The 22411-nt window shown below is 39.3% G+C and overlaps 6 non-coding genes across 6 annotated transcripts; all 6 read left to right on the top strand.

Annotated features, from left to right (window-relative positions):
- Positions 1–1306: 1306 nt before the first annotated feature.
- TRNAI-UAU (transfer RNA isoleucine (anticodon UAU)) lies at positions 1307–1399 on the top strand. Its single transcript is given in 2 exon segments — positions 1307–1344; positions 1364–1399. It is a non-coding gene; the product is annotated as a tRNA-Ile (tRNA).
- Positions 1400–12795: 11396 nt separating this feature from the next.
- On the top strand, positions 12796–12888 carry TRNAI-UAU (transfer RNA isoleucine (anticodon UAU)). The gene is given in 2 exon segments: positions 12796–12833; positions 12853–12888. It is a non-coding gene; the product is annotated as a tRNA-Ile (tRNA).
- Positions 12889–14604: 1716 nt separating this feature from the next.
- Positions 14605–14697, top strand: TRNAI-UAU (transfer RNA isoleucine (anticodon UAU)). Its single transcript is given in 2 exon segments — positions 14605–14642; positions 14662–14697. It is a non-coding gene; the product is annotated as a tRNA-Ile (tRNA).
- An 812-nt stretch (positions 14698–15509) lies between these two features.
- On the top strand, positions 15510–15602 carry TRNAI-UAU (transfer RNA isoleucine (anticodon UAU)). Its single transcript is given in 2 exon segments — positions 15510–15547; positions 15567–15602. It is a non-coding gene; the product is annotated as a tRNA-Ile (tRNA).
- A 2109-nt stretch (positions 15603–17711) lies between these two features.
- On the top strand, positions 17712–17804 carry TRNAI-UAU (transfer RNA isoleucine (anticodon UAU)). The gene is given in 2 exon segments: positions 17712–17749; positions 17769–17804. It is a non-coding gene; the product is annotated as a tRNA-Ile (tRNA).
- Positions 17805–21717: 3913 nt separating this feature from the next.
- TRNAI-UAU (transfer RNA isoleucine (anticodon UAU)) lies at positions 21718–21810 on the top strand. Its single transcript is given in 2 exon segments — positions 21718–21755; positions 21775–21810. It is a non-coding gene; the product is annotated as a tRNA-Ile (tRNA).
- Positions 21811–22411: the final 601 nt, after the last annotated feature.

The raw sequence follows: 22411 nt of genomic DNA, 5'->3' as shown, positions 1-22411 counted from the left end.
CATCAGTAAGCACCACTGGCATAACGGATAAGGCACTGTTCTCCTAAGCCAGTGGTTGTGGGTTTAAGTCCCGTCTGAGTTGGAAGTCATTACAGCAAGTGTCTCATCACTAGAGTTGATATTTTATCCTTGCTTCAACTGTAAAACAGTCTTGCAGTGTTTAGCTTGTAAAAAATGACCACAGAAGCTAAAATATGACATTTATTATGATAACATTGTTGTTGTTGTTTTTTAAACCTTTTCTATCACCGTGGACAGCTTATTCAAGTGCCATCTGGCATGCATGTTCCTTTGTTGCTCATCATTCATCACCAAAAATGATTTTCTTTTTCAATTCTTACGAATGTACTGATTGTATTGAATAAAATCCACATCTAGCATAACCAATTAATGCTGCAAAGTGCTCCAGTGGCGCAATTGGTCAGCACGTGAAACTTATAAGACAGTATCTGGTAAGCAATGCCAAGGTTGTGAGGTCAAGCCTCACCTGGAGCATCTTTGTATACTGTTTTTTTTCCTTTTCTTATGTCATTAGTCATTGATTATAAACTGCTACCTTAATATTTAATATGATATTACAAAGGATGGAAGAAAGAAAGAAAAAACACAAACATGATTGTGCATTTAAGTTGTCAGCACACATCTGCTTTGGTTCAAATGCACTGCATATCTTCCTTCAGTCAGCCAACAAAACAGCAATGGAAAAGAATAACATACTGTTGGTAAAGCAGTTGCATCAAATTGATTTTCTGCAATATAGCATGATAATCTATACTGACAGCTCTGGATAGTACCAGCACATTTCTTGCTGGACTTGGTAATGCAAAGAACACAGTAAACAGCTTCAATTTTTCCCCAAAAATAAATAATTGACTCTTAAAAACCTATCAGTCTTAAATAAGGACATCAGTAAGCACCACTGGCATAATGGATAAGGCACTGTTCTCCTAAGCCAGTGGTTGTGGGTTTAAGTCCCGTATGAGTTGGAAGTCATTACAGCAAGTGTCTCATCACTAGAGTTTATATTTTATCCTTGCTTCAACTGTAAAAAAGTCTTGCAGTGTTTAACTTGTAAAAAATGACCACGGAAGCTAAAATATGACATTAATTATTATAACATTGTTGTTGTTGTTTTTTAAACCTTTTCTATCACAGTGGACAGCTTATTCAAGTGCCATCTGGCATGCATGTTCCTTTGTTGCTCATCATTCATCACCAAAAATGATTTTCTTTTTCAATTCTTATGACTGTACTGATTGTATTGAATAAAATCCACATCTAGCATAACCAATTAATGCTGCAAAGTGCTCCAGTGGCGCAATTGGTCAGCGCGCGGTACTTATAATACAGTATCTGTTGAGCAATGCCGAGGTTGTGAGTTCAAGCCTCACCTGGAGCAGCTTTGTATAATGTTTTTTTTCCTTTTTTTATGTCATTAGTCATTGATTATAAACTGCTACCTTAATATTTAATATGATATTACAAAGGATGGAAGAAAGAAAGAAAACACACAAACATGATTGTGCATTTAAGTTGTCAGCACACATCTGCTTTGGTTCAAATGCACTGCATATCTTCCTCCAGTCAGCCAACAAAACAGCAATGGAAAAGATTAACATACTGTTGGTAAAGCAGTTGCATCAAATTGATTTTCTGCAATATAGCATGATAATCCATACTGACAGCTCTGGATAGTACCAGCACATTTCTTGCTGGACTTGGTAATGCAAAGAACACAGTAAACAGCTTCACTTTTTTTCAAAAATAAATAATTGACTATTAAAAACCTATCAGTCTTAAATAAGGACATCAGTAAGCACCACTGGCATAACGGATAAGGCACTGTTCTCCTAAGCCAGTGGTTGTGGGTTTAAGTCCCGTCTGAGTTGGAAGTCATTACAGCAAGTGTCTCATCACTAGAGTTGATATTTTATCCTTGCTTCAACTGTAAAACAGTCTTGCAGTGTTTAGCTTGTAAAAAATGACCACAGAAGCTAAAATATGATATTTATTATGATAACATTGTTGTTTTTGTTTTTTAAACCTTTTCTATCACCGTGGACAGCTTATTCAAGTGCCATCTGGCATGCATGTTCCTTTGTTGCTCATCATTCTTCACCAAAAATGATTTTCTTTTTCAATTCTTATGAATGTACTGATTGTATTGAATAAAATCCACATCTAGCATAACCAATTAATGCTGCAAAGTGCTCCAGTGGCGCAATTGGTCAGCAAGTGAAACTTATAAGACAGTATCTGTTAAGCAATGCCAAGGTTGTGAGGTCAAGCCTCACCTGGAGCATCTTTGTATACTGTTTTTTTTCCTTTTCTTATGTCATTAGTCATTGATTATAAACTGCTACCTTAATATTTAATATGATATTACAAAGGATGGAAGAAAGAAAGAAAGAAAGAAAGAAAGAAAAAACACAAACATGATTGTGCATTTAAGTTGTCAGCACACATCTGCTTTGGTTCAAATGCATTGCATATCTTCCTTCAGTCAGCCAACAAAACAGCAATGGAAAAGATTAACATACTCTTGGTAATGCAGTTGCATCAAATTGATTTTCTGCAATATAGCATGATAATCCATACTGACAGCTCTGGATAGTACCAGCACATTTCTTGCTGGACTTGGTAATGCAAAGAACACAGTAAACAGCTTCACTTTTTCATCAAAAATAAATAATTGACTATTAAAAACCTAACAGTCTTAAATTAGGACATCAGTGAGCACCACTGGCACAATGTATAAGGCACTGTACTCCTAAGCCAGTGGTTGTGGGTTTAAGTCCCATCTGAGTTGGAAGTCATTACAGCAAGTGTCTCATCACTAGAGTTGATATTTTATCCTTGCTTCAACTGTAAAACAGTCTTGCAGTATTTAGCTTGTAAAAAATGACCACAGAAGCTAAAATATGACATTAATTATGATAACATTGTTGTTGTTGTTTTTTAAACCTTTTCTATCACCGTGGACAGCTTATTCAAGTGCCATCTGGCATGCATGTTCCTTTGTTGCTCATCATTCATCACCAAAAATGATTTTCTTTTTCAATTCTTATGACTGTACTGATTGTATTGAATAAAATCCACATCTAGCATAACCAATCAATGCTGCAAAGAGCTCCAGTGGCGCAATTGGTCAGCATGCGGTACTTATAAGACAGTATCTGTTGAGCAATGCCGAGGTTGTGAGTTCAAGCCTCACCTGGAGTATCTTTGTATACTGTTTTTTTTCCTTTTCTTATGTCATTAGTCATTGATTATAAACTGCTACCTTAATATTTAATATGATATTACAAAGGATGGAAGAAAGAAAGAAAAAACACAAACATGATTGTTAGAGATGAGCGCCTGAAATTTTTCGGGTTTTGTGTTTTGGTTTTTGGTTCGGTTCCGCGGCCCTGTTTTGGGTTCGAACGCGTTTTGGCAAAACCTCACCGAATTTTTTTTGTCGGATTCGGGTGTGTTTTGGATTCGGGTGTTTTTTTCAAAAAACACTAAAAAACAGCTTAAATCATAGAATTTGGGGGTCATTTTGATCCCAAAGTATTATTAACCTCAAAAACCATAATTTACACTCATTTTCAGTCTATTCTGAATACCTCACACCTCACAATATTATTTTTAGTCCTAAAATTTGCACCGAGGTCGCTGTGTGAGTAAGATAAGCGACCCTAGTGGCCGACACAAACACCGGGCCCATCTAGGAGTGGCACTGCAGTGTCACGCAGGATGTCCCTTCCAAAAAACCCTCCCCAAACAGCACATGACGCAAAGAAAAAAAGAGGCGCAATGAGGTAGCTGTGTGAGTAAGATTAGCGACCCTAGTGGCCGACACAAACACCGGGCCCATCTAGGAGTGGCACTGCAGTGTCACGCAGGATGGCCCTTCCAAAAAACCCTCCCCAAACAGCACATGACGCAAAGAAAAAAAGAGGCGCAATGAGGTAGCTGTGTGAGTAAGATTAGCGACCCTAGTGGCCGACACAAACACCGGGCCCATCTAGGAGTGGCACTGCAGTGTCACGCAGGATGTCCCTTCCAAAAAACCCTCCCCAAACAGCACATGACGCAAAGAAAAAAAGAGGCGCAATGAGGTAGCTGTGTGAGTAAGATTAGCGACCCTAGTGGCCGACACAAACACCGGGCCCATCTAGGAGTGGCACTGCAGTGTCACGCAGGATGTCCCTTCCAAAAAACCCTCCCCAAACAGCACATGACGCAAAGAAAAAAAGAGGCGCAATGAGGTAGCTGACTGTGTGAGTAAGATTAGCGACCCTAGTGGCCGACACAAACACCGGGCCCATTTAGGAGTGGCACTGCAGTGTCACGCAGGATGTCCCTTCCAAAAAACCCTCCCCAATCAGCACATGATGCAAAGAAAAAGAAAAGAAAAAAGAGGTGCAAGATGGAATTGTCCTTGGGCCCTCCCACCCACCCTTATGTTGTATAAACAAAACAGGACATGCACACTTTAACCAACCCATCATTTCAGTGACAGGGTCTGCCACACGACTGTGACTGATATGACGGGTTGGTTTGGACCCCCCCCCAAAAAAGAAGCAATTAATCTCTCCTTGCACAAACTGGCTCTACAGAGGCAAGATGTCCACCTCATCATCACCCTCCGATATATCACCGTGTACATCCCCCTCCTCACAGATTATCAATTCGTCCCCACTGGAATCCACCATCTCAGCTCCCTGTGTACTTTGTGGAGGCAATTGCTGCTGGTCAATGTCTCCGCGGAGGAATTGATTATAATTCATTTTAATGAACATCATCTTCTCCACATTTTCTGGATGTAACCTCGTACGCCGATTGCTGACAAGGTGAGCGGCGGCACTAAACACTCTTTCGGAGTACACACTTGTGGGAGGGCAACTTAGGTAGAATAAAGCCAGTTTGTGCAAGGGCCTCCAAATTGCCTCTTTTTCCTGCCAGTATAAGTACGGACTGTGTGACGTGCCTACTTGGATGCGGTCACTCATATAATCCTCCACCATTCTATCAATGTTGAGAGAATCATATGCAGTGACAGTAGACGACATGTCCGTAATCATTGTCAGGTCCTTCAGTCCGGACCAGATGTCAGCATCAGCAGTCGCTCCAGACTGCCCTGCATCACCGCCAGCGGGTGGGCTCGGAATTCTGAGCCTTTTCCTCGCACCCCCAGTTGCGGGAGAATGTGAAGGAGGAGATGTTGACAGGTCGCGTTCCGCTTGACTTGACAATTTTGTCACCAGCAGGTCTTTCAACCCCAGCAGACTTGTGTCTGCCGGAAAGAGAGATCCAAGGTAGGCTTTAAATCTAGGATCGAGCACGGTGGCCAAAATGTAGTGCTCTGATTTCAACAGATTGACCACCCGTGAATCCTTGTTAAGCGAATTAAGGGCTCCATCCACAAGTCCCACATGCCTAGCGGAATCGCTCCGTGTTAGCTCCTCCTTCAATGTCTCCAGCTTCTTCTGCAAAAGCCTGATGAGGGGAATGACCTGACTCAGGCTGGCAGTGTCTGAACTGACTTCACGTGTGGCAAGTTCAAAGGGCATCAGATCCTTGCACAACGTTGAAATCATTCTCCACTGCGCTTGAGACAGGTGCATTCCACCTACTATATTGTGCTCAATTGTATAGGCTCGAATGGCCTTTTGCTGCTCCTCCAACCTCTGAAGCATATAGAGGGTTGAATTCCACCTCGTTACCACTTCTTGCTTCAGATGATGGCAGGGCAGGTTCAGTAGTTTTTGGTGGTGCTCCAGTCTTCTGTACGTGGTGCCTGTACGCCGAAAGTGTCCCGCAATTCTTCTGGCCACCGACAGCATCTCTTGCACGCCCCTGTCGTTTTTTAAAAAATTCTGCACCACCAAATTCAAGGTATGTGCAAAACATGGGACGTGCTGGAATTTGCCCATATTTAATGCACACACAATATTGCTGGCGTTGTCCGATGCCACAAATCCACAGGAGAGTCCAATTGGGGTAAGCCATTCCGCGATGATCTTCCTCAGTTGCCGTAAGAGGTTTTCAGCTGTGTGCGTATTCTGGAAAGCGGTGATACAAAGCGTAGCCTGCCTAGGAAAGAGTTGGCGTTTGCGAGATGCTGCTACTGGTGCCGCCGCTGCTGTTCTTGCGGCGGGAGTCCATACATCTACCCAGTGGGCTGTCACAGTCATATAGTCCTGACCCTGCCCTGCTCCACTTGTCCACATGTCCGTGGTTAAGTGGACATTGGGTACAACTGCATTTTTTAGGACACTGGTGAGTCTTTTTCTGACGTCCGTGTACATTCTCGGTATCGCCTGCCTAGAGAAGTGGAACCTAGATGGTATTTGGTAACGGGGGCACACTGCCTCAATAAATTGTCTAGTTCCCTGTGAACTAACGGCGGATACCGGACGCACGTCTAACACCAACATAGTTGTCAAGGCCTCAGTTATCCGCTTTGCAGCAGGATGACTGCTGTGATATTTCATCTTCCTCGCAAAGGACTGTTGAACAGTCAATTGCTTACTGGAAGTAGTACAAGTGGGCTTACGACTTCCCCTCTGGGATGACCATCGACTCCCAGCAGCAACAACAGCAGCTCAGCAGCAGTAGGCGTTACACGCAAGGATGCATCGGAGGAATCCCAGGCAGGAGAGGACTCGTCAGAATTGCCAGTGACATGGCCTGCAGGACTATTGGCATTCCTGGGGAAGGAGGAAATTGACACTGAGGGAGTTGGTGGGGTGGTTTGCGTGAGCTTGGTTACAAGAGGAAGGGATTTACTGGTCAGTGGACTGCTTCCGCTGTCACCCAAAGTTTTTGAACTTGTCACTGACTTATTATGAATGCGCTGCAGGTGACGTATAAGGGAGGATGTTCCGAGGTGGTTAACGTCCTTACCCCTACTTATTACAGCTTGACAAAGGGAACACACGGCTTGACACCTGTTGTCCGCATTTCTGGTGATATACCTCCACACCGAAGAGCTGATTTTTTTGGTATTTTCACCTGGCATGTCAACGGCCATATTCCTCCCACGGACAACAGGTGTCTCCCCGGGTGCCTGACTTAAACAAACCACCTCACCATCAGAATCCTCCTGGTCAATTTCCTCCCCAGCGCCAGCAACACCCATATCCTCCTCATCCTGGTGTACTTCAACACTGACATCTTCAATCTGACTATCAGGAACTGGATTGCGGGTGCTCCTTCCAGCACTTGCAGGGGGCGTGCAAATGGTGGAAGGCGCATGCTCTTCACGTCCAGTGTTGGGAAGGTCAGGCATTGCAACCGACACAATTGGACTCTCCTTGTGGATTTGGGATTTCGAAGAATGCACAGTTCTTTGCTGTGCTGCTTTTGCCAGCTTGAGTCTTTTCATTTTTCTAGCGAGAGGCTGAGTGCTTCCATCCTCATGTGAAGCTGAACCACTAGCCATGAACATAGGCCAGGGCCTCAGCCGTTCCTTGCCACTCCGTGTCGTAAATGGCATATTGGCAAGTTTACGCTTCTCCTCCGACAATTTTATTTTAGGTTTTGGAGTCCTTTTTTTTCTGATATTTGGTGTTTTGGATTTGACATGCTCTGTACTATGACATTGGGCATCGGCCTTGGCAGACGACGTTGCTGGCATTTCATCATCTCGGCCATGACTAGTGGCAGCAGCTTCAGCACGAGGTGGAAGTGGATCTTGATCTTTCCCTAATTTTGGAACCTCAACATTTTTGTTCTCCATATTTTAATAGGCACAACTAAAAGGCACCTCAGGTAAACAATGGAGATGGATACTAGTATACAATTATGGACTGCCTGCCGAGTGCAGACACAGAGGTAGCCACAGCCGTGAACTACCGTACTGTACTGTGTCTGCTGCTAATATAGACTGGTTGATAAAGAGATGTCTATGTAACTATGTATGTATAAAGAAGAAAGAAAAAAAAACCACGGTTAGGTGGTATACAATTATGGACGGACTGCCTGCCGAGTGCAGACACAGAGGTAGCCACAGCCGTGAACTACCGTACTGTACTGTGTCTGCTGCTAATAATATAGACTGGTTGATAAAGAGATGTCGTAGTAGTATGTATGTATAAAGAAGAAAGAAAAAAAAACCACGGTTAGGTGGTATACAATTATGGACGGACTGCCTGCCGAGTGCAGACACAGAGGTAGCCACAGCCGTGAACTACCGTACTGTACTGTGTCTGCTGCTAATATAGACTGGTTGATAAAGAGATGTCTATGTAACTATGTATGTATAAAGAAGAAAGAAAAAAAAACCACGGTTAGGTGGTATACAATTATGGACGGACTGCCTGCCGAGTGCAGACACAGAGGTAGCCACAGCCGTGAACTACCGTACTGTACTGTGTCTGCTGCTAATATAGACTGGTTGATAAAGAGATGTCTATGTAACTATGTATGTATAAAGAAGAAAGAAAAAAAAACCACGGTTAGGTGGTATACAATTATGGACGGACTGCCTGCCGAGTGCAGACACAGAGGTAGCCACAGCCGTGAACTACCGTACTGTACTGTGTCTGCTGCTAATATAGACTGGTTGATAAAGAGATGTCTATGTAACTATGTATGTATAAAGAAGAAAGAAAAAAAAACCACGGTTAGGTGGTATACAATTATGGACGGACTGCCTGCCGAGTGCAGACACAGAGGTAGCCACAGCCGTGAACTACCGTACTGTACTGTGTCTGCTGCTAATATAGACTGGTTGATAAAGAGATGTCGTAGTAGTATGTATGTATAAAGAAGAAAAAAAAACCACGGTTAGGTGGTATACAATTATGGACGGACTGCCTGCCGAGTGCAGACACAGAGGTAGCCACAGCCGTGAACTACCGTACTGTGTCTGCTGCGACTGGATGATAAATGATATAAAAAATATATATATATCACTACTGCAGCCGGACAGGTATATATTATATATTATATAATGACGGACCTGCTGGACACTGTCTGTCAGCAGAATGAGTTTTATTTTTATAGAATAAAAAAAACAACAACACACAAGTGAAGTCACACGACGAGTGTTTAACTTTTTCAGGCAATCACAATATAAGTATACTACTAACTATACTGGTGGTCAGTGTGGTCAGGTCACTGGTCAGTCACACTGGCAGTGGCACTCCTGCAGCAAAAGTGTGCACTGTTTAATTTTAATATAATATTATGTACTCCTGGCTCCTGCTATAACCTATAACTGGCACTGCAGTGCTCCCCAGTCTCCCCCACAATTATAAGCTGTGTGAGCTGAGCAGTCAGACAGATATATAATATATATAGATGATGCAGCACACTGGGCTGAGCCTGAGCAGTGCACACAGATATGGTATGTGACTGAGTCACTGTGTGTATCGCTTTTTTCAGGCAGAGAACGGATATATTAAATAAACTGCACTGTCTGGTGGTCACTCACTATATAATATTATGTACTCCTGGCTCCTGCTATAACCTATAACTGGCACTGCAGTGCTCCCCAGTCTCCCCCACAATTATAAGCTGTGTGAGCTGAGCAGTCAGACAGATATATAATATATATAGATGATGCAGCACACTGGGCTGAGCCTGAGCAGTGCACACAGATATGGTATGTGACTGAGTCACTGTGTGTATCGCTTTTTTCAGGCAGAGAACGGATATGTTAAATAAACTGCACTGTCTGGTGGTCACTCACTATATAATATTATGTACTCCTGGCTCCTGCTATAACCTATAACTGGCACTGCAGTGCTCCCCAGTCTCCCCCACAATTATAAGCTGTGTGAGCTGAGCAGTCAGACAGATATATAATATATATAGATGATGCAGCACACTGGGCTGAGCCTGAGCAGTGCACACAGATATGGTATGTGACTGAGTCACTGTGTGTATCGCTTTTTTCAGGCAGAGAACGGATATATTAAATAAACTGCACTGTCTGGTGGTCACTCACTAGTAAACTCTCTGCACTCTCTACACTTCTACAGTACTCCTCCTAGTCCTAAGCTCCAGTAAATCTCTCTCTCTTATAATCTAAATGGAGAGGACGCCAGCCACGTCCTCTCCCTATCAATCTCAATGCACGTGTGAAAATGGCGGCGACGCGCGGCTCCTTATATAGAATCCGAGTCTCGCGATAGAATCCGAGCCTCGCGAGAATCCGACAGCGTCATGATGACGTTCGGGCGTGCTCGGGTTAACCGAGCAAGGCGGGAAGATCCGAGTCGCTCGGATCCGTGTAAAAAAAGCTGAAGTTCGGGCGGGTTCGGATTCCGAGGAACCGAACCCGCTCATCTCTAATGATTGTGCATTTAAGTTGTCAGCACACATCTGCTTTGGTTCAAATGCACGGCATATCTTCCTTCAGTCAGCCAACAAAACAGCAATGGAAAAGATTAACATACTGTTGGTAAAGCAGTTGCATCAAATTGATTTTCTGCAATATAGCATGATAATCCATACTTACAGCTCTGGATAGTACCAGCACATTTCTTGCTGGACTTAGTAATGCAAAGAACACAGTAAACAGCTTCACTTTTTTTCAAAAATAAATAATTGACTATTAAAAACCTAACAGTCTTAAATAAGGACATCAGTAAGCACCACTGGCATAATGGATAAGGCACTGTTCTCCTAAGCCAGTGGTTGTGGGTTTAAGTCCCGTCTGAGTTGGAAGTCATTACAGCAAGTGTCTCATCACTAGAGTTGATATTTTATCCTTGCTTCAACTGTAAAACAGTCTTGCAGTGTTTAGCTTGTAAAAAATGACCACAGAAGCTAAAATATGACATTAATTAGGATAACATTGTTGTTGTTGTTTTTTAAACCTTTTCTATCACCGTGGACAGCTTATTCAAGTGCCATCTGGCATGCATGTTCCTTTGTTGCTCATCATTCATCACCAAAAATGATTTTCTTTTTCAATTCTTATGACTGTACTGATTGTATTGAATAAAATCCACATCTAGCATAACCAATTAATGCTGCAAAGTGCTCCAGTGGCGCAATTGGTCAGTGCGCGGTACTTATAAGACAGTATCTGTTGAGCAATGCCGAGGTTGTGAGTTCAAGCCTCACTTGGAGCAGCTTTGTTTAATGTTTTTTTTTCCTTTTTTTTATGTCATTAGTCATTGATTATAAACTGCTACCTTAATATTTAATATGATATTACAAAGGATGGAAGAAAGAAAGAAAAAACACAAACATGATTGTGCATTTAAGTTGTCAGCACACATCTGCTTTGGTTCAAATGCACTGCATATCTTCCTTCACCCAGCCAACAAAACAGCAATGGAAAAGATTAACATACTGTTGGTAAAGCAGTTGCATCAAATTGATTTTCTGCAATATAGCATGATAATCCATACTGACAGCTCTGGATAGTACCAGCACATTTCTTGCTGGACTTGGTAATGGAAAGAACACAGTAAACAGCTTCACTTTTTTTCAAAAATATTTAATTGACTATTAGAATTCTAACAGTCTTAAAAAAGAACATCAGTAAGCACCACTGGCATAATGGGTAAGGCACTGTTCTCCTAAGCCAGTGGTTGTCGGTTTAAGTCCCGTCTGAGTTGGAAGTCATTACAGCAAGTGTTTAATCACTAGAGTTGATATTTTATCCTTGCTTCAACTGTAAAACAGTCTTGCAGTGTTTAGCTTGTAAAAAATGACCACAGAAGCTAAAATATGACATTAATTATGATAACATTGTTGTTGTTGTTGTTGTTTTTTAAACCTTTTCTATCACCGTGGACAGCTTATTCAAGTGCCATCTGGCATGCATGTTCCTTTGTTGCTCATCATTTATCACCAAAAATGATTTTCTTTTTCAATTCTTATGACTGTACTGATTGTATTGAATAAAATCCACATCTAGCATAACCAACTAATGCTGCAAAGTGCACCAGTGGTGCAATTGGTCAGCGCGCGGTACTTATAAGACAGTATCTGTTGAGCGATGCCGAGGTTGTGAGTTCAAGCCTCACCTGGAGCATCTTTGTATAATGTTTTTTTTTTCCTTTTCTTATGTCATTAGTCATTGATTATAAACTGCTACCTTAATATTTAATATGATATTACAAAGGATGGAAGAAAGAAAGAAAAAACACAAACATGATTGTGCATTTAAGTTGTCAGCACACATCTGCTTTGGTTCAAATGCACTGCATATCTTCCTTCAGTCAGCCAACAAAACAGCAATGGAAAAGATTAACATACTGTAGGTAAAGCAGTTGCATCAAATAGATTTTCTGCAATATAGCATGATAATCCATACTGACAGCTCTGGATAGTACCAGCACATTTCTTGCTGGACTTGGTAATGCAAAGAACACAGTAAACAGCTTCACTTTTTCCTCAAAAATAAATAATTGACTATTAAAAACCTAACTGTCTTAAATAAGAACATCAGTAAGCACCACTGGCATAATGAATAAGTCACTGCCCTCCTAAGCCAGGGGGTCCAAGTCCCATATGGGGTGGAAGTCATTACAGCAAGTGTCTCATCACTAGAGTTGATATTTTATCCTTGCTTCAACTGTAAAACAGTCTTGCAGTGTTTAGCTTGTAAAAAATGACCACAGAGCTAAAATATGACATTAATTATGATAACATTGTTGTTGTTGTTTTTTAAACCTTTTCTATCACCGTGGACAGCTTATTCAAGTGCCATCTGGCATGCATGTTCCTTTGTTGCTCATCATTTATCACCAAAAATGATTTTCTTTTTCAATTCTTATGACTGTACTGATTGTATTGAATAAAATCCACATCTAGCATAACCAATTATTGCTGCAAAGTGCTCCAGTGGCGCAATTGGTCAGCGCGCGGTACTTATAAGACAGTATCTGTGGAGCGATGCCGAGGTTGTGAGTTAAAGCCTCACCTGGAGCATCTTTGTATACTGTTTTTTTTTTCCTTTTCTTATGTCATTATTCATTGATTATAAACTGCTACCTTAGTATTTAATATGATATTACAAAGGATGGAAGAAAGAAAGAAAAAACAAACACAAACATGATTGTGCATTTAAGTTGTCAGCACACATCTGCTTTGGTTCAAATGCACTGCATGTCTTCCTTCAGTCAGCCAACAAAACAGCAATGGAAAAGATTAACATACTGTTGGTAAAGCAGTTGCATTAAATTGATTTTCTGCAATATAGCATGATAATCCATACTGACAGCTCTGGATAGTACCAGCACATTTCATGCTGGACTTGGTAATGCAAAGAACACAGTAAACAGCTTCACTTTTTCATCAAAAATAAATAATTGACTATTAAAAAAATATCAGTCTTAAATAAGAACATCAGTAAGCACCACTGGCATAATGGATAAGTCACTGCCCTCCTAAGCCACGGGGTCCAAATCCCATATGGGGTGGAAGTCATTACAGCAAGTGTCTCATCACTAGAGTTGATATTTTATCCTTGCTTCAACTGTAAAACAGTCTTGCAGTGTTTAGCTTGTAAAAAATTACCACAGAAGCTAAAATATGACATTAATTATGATAACATTGTTTTTGTTGTTTTTTAAACCTTTTCTATTACCGTGGACAGCTTATTCAAGTGCCATCTGGCATGCATGTTCCTTTGTTGCTCATCATTCATCACCAAAAATGATTTTCTTTTTCAATTCTTATGACTGTACTGATTGTATTGAATAAAATCCACATCTAGCATAACCAATTAATGCTGCAAAGTGCTCCAGTGGCGCAATTGGTCAGCACGCGGTACTTATAAGACAGTATCTGTTGAGCGATGCTGAGGTTGTGAGTTCAAGCCTCACCTAGAGCATCTTTGTATACTGTTTTTTTTTCCTTTTCTTATGTCATTAGTCATTGATTATAAACTGCTACCTTTGTATTTAATATGATATTACAAAGGATGGAAGAAAGAAAGAAAAAACACAAACATGATTGTGCATTTAAGTTGTCAGCACACATCTACTTTGGTTCAAATGCACTGCATATCTTCCTTCAGTCAGCCAACAAAACAGCAATGGAAAAGATTAACATACTGTTGGTAAAGCAGTTGCATCAAATTGATTTTCTGCAATATAGCATGATAATCCATACTGACAGCTCTGGATAGTACCAGCACATTTCTTGCTGGACTTGGTAATGCAAAGAACACAGTAACCAGCTTCACTTTTTCCTCAAAAATAAATAATTGACTATTAAAAACTTAACAGTCTTAAATATGAACATCAGTAAGCGCCACTGGCATAATGGGTAAGGCACTGTTCTCCTAAGCCAGTGGTTGTGGGTTTAAGTCCTGTCTGAGTTGGAAGTCATTACAGCTAGTGCCTCATCACTAGAGTTGATATTTTATCCTTGCTTCAACTGTAAAATAGTCTTGCAGTGTTCAGCTTGTAAAAAATGACCACAGAAGCTAAAATATGACATTAATTATGATAACATTGTTGTTGTTGTTTTTTAAACCTTTTCTATCACCGTGGACAGCTTATTCAAGTGCCATCTGGCATGCATGTTCCTTTGTTGCTCCTCATTTATCACCAAAAATGATTTTCTTTTTCAATTCTTATGACTGTACTGATTGTATTGAATAAAATCCACATCTAGCATAACCAATTAATCCAGCAAAGTGCTCCAGTGGCGCAATTGGTCAGCGCGTGGTACTTATAAGACAGTATCTGTTGAGCAATGCCGAGGTTGTGAGTTCAAGCCTCACCTGGAGCATCTTTGTATACTGTTTTTTTTTTCCTTTTCTTATGTCATTAGTAATTGATTATAAACTGCTACCTTAATATTTAATATGATATTACAAAGGATGGAAGAAAGAAAGAAAAAACACAAACATGATTGTGCATTTAAGTTGTCAGCACACATCTGCTTTGGTTCAAATGCACTGCATATCTTCCTTCAGTCAGCCAACAAAACAGCAATGGAAAAGATTAACATACTGTTGGTAAAGCAGTTGCATCAAATTGATTTTCTGCAATATAGCATGATAATCCATACTGACAGCTCTGGATAGTACCAGCACATTTCTTGCTGGACTTGGTAATGCAAAGAACACAGTAAACAGCTTCACTTTTTTTCAAAAATAAATAATTGACTATTAAAAACCTATCAGTCTTAAATAAGGACATCAGTAAGCACCACTGGCATAATGGATAAGGCACTGTTCTCCTAAGCCAGTGGTTGTGGGTTTAAGTCCCGTCTGAGTTGGAAGTCATTACAGCAAGTGTCTCATCACTAGAGTTGATATTTTATCCTTGCTTCAACTGTAAAACAGTCTTGCAGTGTTTAGCTTGTAAAAAATGACCACAGAAGCTAAAATATGACATTAATTATGATAACATTGTTGTTGTTATTTTTTAAACCTTTTCTATCACCGTGGACAGCTTACTCAAGTGCCATCTGGCATGCATGTTCCTTTGTTGCTCATCATTCATCACCAAAAATGATTTTATTTTTCAATTCTTATGACTGTACTGATTGTATTGAATAAAATCCACATCTAGCATAACCAATTAATGCTGCAAAGTGCTCCAGTGGCGCAATTGGTCAGCGCGCGGTTCTTATAAAACAGAATCTGTTGAGCAATGCCGAGGTTGTGAGTTCAAGCCTCACCTGGAGCATACTGTTTTTTTTTCCTTTTCTTATGTCATTAGTCATTGATTATAAACTGCTACCTTAATATTTAATATGATATTACAAAGGATGGAAGAAAGAAAGAAAAAACACAAACATGATTGTGCATTTTAGTTGTCAGCACACATCTGCTTTGGTTCAAATGCACTGCATATCTTCCTTCAGTCAGCCAACAAAACAGCAATGGAAAAGATTAACATACTGTTGGTAAAGCAGTTGCATCAAATTGATTTTCAGCAATATAGCATGATAATCCATACTGACAGCTCTGGATAGTACCAGCACATTTCTTGCTGGACTTGGTAATGCAAATAACACAGTAAACAGCTTCACTTTTTCATTAAAAATAAATAATTGACTATTAAAAACCTAACAGTCTTAAATAAGAACATCAGTAAGCACCACTGGCATAATGGATAAGTCAATGCCCTCCTAAGCCAGGGGGTCCAAGTCCCATATGGGGTGGAAGTAATTACAGCAAGTGTCTCATCACTAGAGTTGATATTTTATCCTTGCTTCAACTGTAAAACAGTCTTGCAGTGTTTAGTATGTAAAAAATGACCACAGAAGCTAAAATATGACATTAATTATGATAACATTGTTGTTGTTATTTTTTAAACCTTTTTTATCACCGTGGACAGCTTATTCAAGTGCCATCTGGCATGCATGTTCCTTTGTTGCTCATCATTCATCACCAAAAATGATTTTCTTTTTCAATTCTTATGACTGTACTGATTGTATTGAATAAAATCCACATCTAGCATAACCAATCAATGATGCAAAGTGCTCCACTGGCGCAATTGGTCAGTGCGCGGTACTTATAAAACAGTATCTGTTGAGCAATGCCGAGGTTGTAAGTTCAAGCCTCACCTGGAGCTTCTTTGTATACTGCTTTTTTTCCTTTTCTTATGTCATTAGTCATTGATTATAAACTGCTACCTTAATATTTAATATGATATTACAAAGGATGGAAGAAAGAAAGAAAAAACACAAACATGATTGTGCATTTAAGTTGTCAGCACACATCTGCTTTGTTTCAAATGCACTGCATATCTTCCTTCAGTCAGCCAACAAAACAGCAATGGAAAAGATGAACATACTGTTGGTAAAGCAGTTTCAATTCTTATGACTGTACTGATTGTATTGAATAAAATCCACATCTAGCATAACCAATCAATGCTGCAAAGTGCTCCAGTGGCGCAATTGATCAGCGCACGGTACTTATAGGACAGTATTTGTTGAGCAATGCCGAGGTTGTGAGTTCAAGCCTCATCTGAAGAATCTTTATATAATGTTTTTTTTCCTTTTCTTATGTCATTAGTCATTGATTATAAACTGCTACCTTAATATTTAATATGATATTACAAAGGATGGAATAAAGAAAGAAAAACACAAACATGATTGTGCATTTAAATTGTCAGCACACATCTGCTTTGGTTCAAATGCACTGCATATCTTCCTTCAGCCAGCCAACAAAACAGCAATGGAAAAGATTAACATACTGTTGGTAAAGCAGTTGCATCAAATTGATTTTCTGCAATATAGCATGATAATCCATACTGACAGCTCTGGATAGTACCAGCACATTTCTTGCTGGACTTGGTAATGGAAAGAACACAGTAAACAGCTTCACTTTTTTTCAAAAATATTTAATTGACTATTAGAATTCTAACAGTCTTAAAAAAGAACATCAGTAAGCACCACTGGCATAATGGGTAAGGCACTGTTCTCCTAAGCCAGTGGTTGTGGGTTTAAGTCCCGTCTGAGTTGGAAGTCATTACAGCAAGTGTTTAATCACTAGAGTTGATATTTTATCCTTGCTTCAACTGTAAAACAGTCTTGCAGTGTTTAGCTTGTAAAAAATGACCACAGAAGCTAAAATATGACATTAATTATGATAACATTGTTGTTGTTGTTGTTGTTTTTTAAACCTTTTCTATCACCGTGGACAGCTTATTCAAGTGCCATCTGGCATGCATGTTCCTTTGTTGCTCATCATTTATCACCAAAAATGATTTTCTTTTTCAATTCTTATGACTGTACTGATTGTATTGAATAAAATCCACATCTAGCATAACCAACTAATGCTGCAAAGTGCTCCAGTGGTGCAATTGGTCAGCGCGCGGTACTTATAAGACAGTATCTGTTGAGCGATGCCGAGGTTGTGAGTTCAAGCCTCACCTGGAGCATCTTTGTATAATGTTTTTTTTTTCCTTTTCTTATGTTATTAGTCATTGATTATAAAGTGCTACCTTAATATTTAATATGATATTACAAAGGATGGAAGAAAGAAAGAAAAAACACAAACATGATTGTGCATTTAAGTTGTCAGCACACATCTGCTTTGGTTCAAATGCACTGCATATCTTCCTTCAGTCAGCCAACAAAACAGCAATGGAAAAGATTAACATACTGTAGGTAAAGCAGTTGCATCAAATAGATTTTCTGCAATATAGCATGATAATCCATACTGACAGCTCTGGATAGTACCAGCACATTTCTTGCTGGACTTGGTAATGCAAAGAACACAGTAAACAGCTTCACTTTTTCCTCAAAAATAAATAATTGACTATTAAAAACCTAACAGTCTTAAATAAGAACATCAGTAAGTACCACTGGCATAATGAATAAGTCACTGCCCTCCTAAGCCAGGGGGTCCAAGTCCCATATGGGGTGGAAGTCATTACAGCAAGTGTCTCATCACTAGAGTTGATATTTTATCCTTGCTTCAACTGTAAAACAGTCTTGCAGTGTTTAGCTTGTAAAAAATGACCACAGAGCTAAAATATGACATTAATTATGATAACATTGTTGTTGTTGTTGTTTTTTAAACCTTTTCTATCACCGTGGACAGCTTATTCAAGTGCCATCTGGCATGCATGTTCCTTTGTTGCTCATCATTCATCACCAAAAATGATTTTCTTTTTCAATTCTTATGACTGTACTTATTGTATTGAATAAAATCCACATCTAGCATAACCAATTAATGCTGCAAAGTGCTCCAGTGGTGCAATTTGTCAGTGCACGGTACTTATAAGACAGTATCTGTTGAGCAATGCAGAGGTTGTAAGTTCAAGCCTCACCTGGAGCATCTTTGTATACTGTTTTTTTTTCCTTTTCTTATGTCATTAGTCATTGATTATAAACTGCTACCGTAATATTTGATATGATATTACAAAGGATGGAAGAAAGAAAGAAAAAACACAAACATGATTGTGCATTTAAGTTGTCAGCACACATCTGCTTTGGTTCAAATGCACTGCATATCTTCCTTCAGTCAGCCAACAAAACAGCAATGGAAAAGATTAACATACTGTTGGTAAAGCTGTTGCATCAAATTGATTTTCTGCAATATAGCATGATAATCCATACTGACAGCTCTGGATAGTACCAGCACATTTCTTGCTGGACTTGGTAATGCAAAGAACACAGTAAACAGCTTCACTTTTTTTCAAAAATAAATAATTGACTATTAAAAACCTATCAGTCTTAAATAAGGACATCAGTAAGCACCACTGGCATAATGGATAAGGCACTGTTCTCCAAAGCCAGTGGTTGTGAATTTAAGTCCCGTCTCAGTTGGAAGTCATTACAGCAAGTGTCTCATCACTAGAGTTGATATTTTATCCTTGCTTCAACTGTAAAACAGTCTTGCAGTGTTTAGCTTGTAAAAAATGACCACAGAAGCTAAAATATGACATTAATTATGATAACATTGTTGTTGTTATTTTTTAAACCTTTTCTATCACCGTGGACAGCTTACTCAAGTGCCATCTGGCATGCATGTTCCTTTGTTGCTCATCATTCATCACCAAAAATGATTTTATTTTTCAATTCTTATGACTGTACTGATTGTATTGAATAAAATCCACATCTAGCATAACCAATTAATGCTGCAAAGTACTCCAGTGGCGCAATTGGTCAGCGCGCGGTTCTTATAAAACAGAATCTGTTGAGCAATGCCGAGGTTGTGAGTTCAAGCCTCACCTGGAGCATACTGTTTTTTTTTCCTTTTCTTATGTCATTAGTCATTGATTATAAACTGCTACCTTAATATTTAATATGATATTACAAAGGATGGAAGAAAGAAAGAAAAAACACAAACATGATTGTGCATTTAAGTTGTCAGCACACATCTGCTTTGTTTCAAATGCACTGCATATCTTCCTTCAGTCAGCCAACAAAACAGCAATGGAAAAGATGAACATACTGTTGGTAAAGCAGTTTCAATTCTTATGACTGTACTGATTGTATTGAATAAAATCCACATCTAGCATAACCAATCAATGCTACAAAGTGCTCCAGTGGCGCAATTGATCAGTGCATGGTACTTATAGGACAGTATTTGTTGAGCAATGCCGAGGTTGTGAGTTCAAGCCTCACCTGAAGAATCTTTATATAATGTTTTTTTCCTTTTCTTATGTCATTAGTCATTGATTATAAACTGCTACCTTAATATTTAATATGATATTACAAAGGATGGAAGAAAGAAAGAAAAAACACAAACATGATTGTGCATTTAAGTTGTCAGCACACATCTGCTTTGGTTCAAATGTACTGCATATCTTCCTTCAGTCAGCCAACAAAACAGCAATGGAAAAGATTAACATACTGTTGGTAAAGCAGTTGCATCAAATTGATTTTCTGCAATATAGCATGATAATCCATACTGACAGCTCTGGATAGTACCAGCACATTTCTTGCTGGACTTGGTAATGCAAAGAACACAGTAAACAGCTTCACTTTTTCCTCAAAAATAAACAATTGACTATTAAAAACCTAACAATCTTAAATAAGAGCATCAGTAAGCACCACTGGCATAATGGGTAAGGCACTGTTCTCCTAAGCCAGTGGTTGTGGGTTTAAGTCCTGTCTGAGTTGGAAATCATTACAGCAAGTTTTTCATCACTAAAGTTGATATTTTATCCTTGCTTCAACTGTAAAACAGTCTTGCAGTGTTTAGCTTGTAAAAAATGACCACAGAAGCTAAAATATGACATTAATTATGATAACATTGTTGTTGTTGTTTTTTTAAACCTTTTCTATCACCGTGGACAGCTTATTCAAGTGCCATCTGGCATGCATGTTCCTTTGTTGCTCATCATTTATCACCAAAAATGATTTTCTTTTTCAATTCTTATGACTGTACTGATTGTATTGAATAAAATCCACATCTAGCATAACCAACTAATGCTGCAAAGTGCTCCAGTGGCGCAATTGGTCAGCACGCGGTACTTATAAGACAGTATCTGTTGAGCGATGCCGAGTTTGTGAGTTCAAGCCTCACCTGGAGCATCTTTGTATACTGTTTTTTTTCCTTTTCTTATGTCATTAGTCATTGATTATAAACTGCTACCTTAGTGTTTAATATGATATTACAAAGGATGGAAGAAAGAAAGAAAAAACACAAACATGATTGTGCATTTAAGTTGTCAGCACACATCTGCTTTGGTTCAAATGCACTGCATATCTTCCTTCAGTCAGCCAACAAAACAGCAATGGAAAAGATTAACATACTGTAGGTAAAGCAGTTGCATCAAATAGATTTTCTGCAATATAGCATGATAATCCATACTGACAGCTCTGGATAGTACCAGCACATTTCTTGCTGGACTTGGTAATGCAAAGAACACAGTAAACAGCTTCACTTTTTCCTCAAAAATAAATAATTGACTATTAAAAACCTAACAGTCTTAAATAAGAACATCAGTAAGCACCACTGGCATAATGAATAAGTCACTGCCCTCCTAAGCCAGGGGGTCCAAGTCCCATATGGGGTGGAAGTCATTACAGCAAGTGTCTCATCACTAGAGTTGATATTTTATCCTTGCTTCAACTGTAAAACAGTCTTGCAGTGTTTAGCTTGTAAAAAATGACCACAGAGCTAAAATATGACATTAATTATGATAACATTGTTGTTGTTGTTGTTTTTTAAACCTTTTCTATCACCGTGGACAGCTTATTCAAGTGCCATCTGGCATGCATGTTCCGTTGTTGCTCATCATTTATCACCAAAAATGATTTTCTTTTTCAATTCTTATGACTGTACTGATTGTATTGAATAAAATCCACATCTAGCATAACCAATTATTGCTGCAAAGTGCTCTAGTGGCGTAATTGGTCAGCGCGCGGTACTTATAAGACAGTATCTGTTGAGCGATGCCGAGGTTGTGAGTTCAAGCCTCACCTGGAGCATCTTTGTATACTGTTTTTTTTTCCTTTTCTTATGTCATTAGTCATTGATTATAAACTGCTACCTTAATATTTAATATGATATTACAAAGGATGGAAGAAAGAAAGAAAAAACACAAACATGATTGTGCATTTAAGTTGTCAGCACACATCTGCTTTGGTTCAAATGTACTGCATATCTTCCTTCAGTCAGCCAACAAAACAGCAATGGAAAAGATTAACATACTGTTGGTAAAGCAGTTGCATCAAATTGATTTTCTGCAATATAGCATGATAATCCATACTGACAGCTCTGGATAGTACCAGCACATTTCTTGCTGGACTTGGTAATGCAAAGAACACAGTAAACAGCTTCACTTTTTCCTCAAAAATAAATAATTGACTATTAAAAACCTAACAATCTTAAATAAGAGCATCAGTAAGCACCACTGGCATAATGGGTAAGGCACTGTTCTCCTAAGCCAGTGGTTGTGGGTTTAAGTCCTGTCTGAGTTGGAAATCATTACAGCAAGTTTTTCATCACTAGAGTTGATATTTTATCCTTGCTTCAACTGTAAAACAGTCTTGCAGTGTTTAGCTTGTAAAAAATGACCACAGAAGCTAA

The sequence above is a fragment of the Pseudophryne corroboree genome, unplaced genomic scaffold, assembly GCF_028390025.1.
Source record: "Pseudophryne corroboree isolate aPseCor3 unplaced genomic scaffold, aPseCor3.hap2 scaffold_2399, whole genome shotgun sequence".
Lineage (NCBI taxonomy): Eukaryota > Metazoa > Chordata > Amphibia > Anura > Myobatrachidae > Pseudophryne > Pseudophryne corroboree.
The sequence above is the reverse complement of the archived record's forward strand: the minus strand, read 5'-3'. Positions and strand labels throughout refer to the sequence as shown.